Source organism: Adiantum capillus-veneris, chromosome 30 (assembly GCF_014529385.1).
Source record: "Adiantum capillus-veneris isolate H3 chromosome 30, ASM1452938v2, whole genome shotgun sequence".
In the NCBI taxonomy this organism is placed as follows: Eukaryota; Viridiplantae; Streptophyta; class Polypodiopsida; order Polypodiales; family Pteridaceae; genus Adiantum; species Adiantum capillus-veneris.
Genome location: NC_140960.1, coordinates 27779658 through 27782599, shown reverse-complemented (window position 1 = coordinate 27782599; position 2942 = coordinate 27779658). Strand labels below are relative to the sequence as shown.

The 2942-nt window shown below is 39.0% G+C and overlaps 1 pseudogene; it reads left to right on the top strand.

Moving 5' to 3' along the window:
- The first annotated feature begins 206 nt into the window (after positions 1-206).
- Positions 207-2655, top strand: LOC147417714 (uncharacterized; annotated as a pseudogene).
- The last annotated feature ends 287 nt before the right edge of the window (positions 2656-2942 follow it).

Sequence of the window (2942 nt, the reverse complement as noted above, 5' to 3'; positions counted from 1 at the left end):
TTTTGAAGCTGGTGCTTTTTACCATAGTAGCACAAATCACAAAGAAAAATTCATCGAGATGACAAGCTATGATTCCACCGCATGCAAACTAGCAAAATGAAAATGCAAGTTAAGTTTCGAGATGAGTTACTCTTTCAAGTTCATGGTGAAAAAAGCAAAGATGATGAAGACAAGGAGGCATGATCAGATCAATCAAAAACGCTTGGATGCGCATCTCTGTTGTGCATCTGCATATTGATGCATGCCGAGCACTCCTCAACAATGTGTTTCAGCCTGCACTAGATCAACAAATCACAGGTGGCGGAACAAACGAAACCTTTGGAGACGGGGTTACGTGCAGGGTGGGCGTTGGAGTTGTTGAAAATCTTCAAGATGGGATATGCTACCTCCTTATACAGGTGCAACGTCACTAAACTATTGTTACATCACTAAACTATTGCTACGTCGCTGTAGCGAAGCATTGCAAACTAATAATAATATAGCAAACTCTGAATAATGCAAACTAATAATAGCGAAACAAGCGATAACACATAAAATATAGGTGCAATGAGCTTGCTGTCTTTGCCAATAAAAATAGATAAAGGCAAGCACTCTAAATAAAAAGGAGACATGGTGCAGCTTTTCTTTGATTCAGGTGCCTATGCATGCCTGATATGGCGTAACCAGTCTTGATTCATCATGGGCCGGTTCGGGTGAGAGAAACAAATAGTAGACGCTCATGCCTTCTCTCTCTCTCTTCTCGTCTGCCTACGTTCTTAGTCTTGAGTACATGGCGTGAAAACTCCCTAGAGCTCATCCAGGAGGGACGGGGGCGCTTACATACTTCATTCTGTCTCTTTCCCGACCTCTCTCTGCACGGTGCTTCGTGCCTGACCTCGCTCTGCATGTAAGAATCTATCTTTAACTTCCGTTTCAGCATGTTAGCAGGTTTTTTATTTTGTTTCGAATGTCTTATTTTAGGCTTTTGTTTCAAATCCTCTGTTAGCAGGTTTTTTTTTTTTGGTTTCGAATGTCTAATTTAGGCTTTTGTTTCAACCTTTGCAGGGATGCTATTTTCAATTCTGTGAAGGAGAAGATTATCCTTTCAGGTTTCCTACGAACCGCTGTCGAAGAAGCAGTTAACGTGCATGGAATTCCCAGGTTTGCTATTGTCATAGTCTATTCTAATGTATTTTGTAATTGCTTAACGTTGTTTTGTTAGATAATTAAACTGTTGAAACCTTCAATCTTTAATTCAAACTCCAGGGACGCAGTAGTTCCATACGATGTGGTGCCTCTTAGTAAACGAGCCAAACTTGAGGATTTAAATGGTGAAAATGTGCATCCCATTGTGCAGTGTTTCGAAGTATTTCAGTGATTCTAAGTTCTGTCCCATTATTATAGAGAAATGTGCAGGTGCAATCAAAGAAATTCTTTGACCAAGTACAAACGAGTTTTGTTGGTACTTTTGTCTTTCTGCACAAGACAACGGATCACAGCATTTCATTCCGTTGCTCATGGGCCAAAATGTGCTCAATGGCGAAACTCTTGCAATCGATGGATAGCCAATGTAGCATATGGTGTCCTACCCTTATTACGATTTGTCGTTTTACACAACGTGCCTAATAGGTCTGAAGCAAACTATATTGAGCTTGGCGAGAAATTGATATCTACAAAGGTATAGAATGTTGAAAAATTGTTAAAAGTGACGTTTGTTTGGATGCAGTCTTACTGGTTTTTTTGTTTTGAATAGGTGGTAATTTCTATGTTGCTGCTTATCTGGCCCTCGATTTGGAAAGCTCAATGTTGATGGATGAGGATATTTTAATAACTCCCGGAGCAGTCAGTCGACGCCTCTCTCGTCACAGTTCTGATTTTATTACTGGAGCTTATAAATCCTGCAGAGGGTCATCCGGTATGGGACTTTGGTCCACCTAGCTGCCATGCGATTGGTCATTTAGAATATTTAAGTTGTTGAATGCATTGGTATAAATTGAATGACCCATAGAAATGAGTTTTGATTGTTCCAAGAGTCTTAAAAGTTATCAAGTTCTTGGCTGAATTGGGATTGTGTTGTTAGGAGGGGCTGTGCTTACCATAAATGGGAAGTTAATTGGCATGCATCTCCATAACGAATTCCATGAGGATAATGAATATCATACCATGAGTGATGCTGTTTTTGCATGTCCCGAAGACTACAAAATTAAGGCTCCCAAAACCTATTTCAGGTGACATGTTTCATACATTATTCTGAACCATTTTAGTGTTAAATAAATTAACTTATTAACTGGAATATTCTACTGTTTCAATTCAATGTAGATATGGAAAGAAAGTGGACCATGCTGGAATTGCCTTTCAGGCTGCAGATGCATTAAAACTGTCCCGTCATGCTGCGAGCAACATGGCTCACAAAAGCTCTTTTGGAACCTTTTTAAATGTTAATGTTATCCAGAAAAAACTGAATTCGTTGCTCATAAAAGAGCAACAGAATCAGTCATTGGAATAATGATGAGCTTAGATACTTTTCAGACTTGGGAGTTTTGAAAACTCATGTGAGTTTGGGACTTAAATGGACAAGCATTACCTGGTTTGCCATATTTTTTGCTATGGTGTAGTAATTGTGCCACTCCCCTTTGATTGACGGCTAATTGAATGTTATGATGACGCGTTTGAACATGTCTATTTCTATTTTAAATGAACCTTCACTTTTCAGTTGACGGGACCTTCACTAATGAATATAATTGCCTTGATGTTCTCGTTACAATGTTTGATAGATCACTTGTTGATTTCTGCTGAGTATATTTGATGTTGATTTTAAAAATGCTGGTATCATTTGGTAAATTTCTAGTGGAAAGAGGTATTTCACCAGTCCTAGCCAGCTGCCAGATTCAAATCTGCCAACAGAATGTATTTCTGGCTGTAATACGATTCAGTCATAGCAAGTTTTCAAGGTTGGTGCGTAA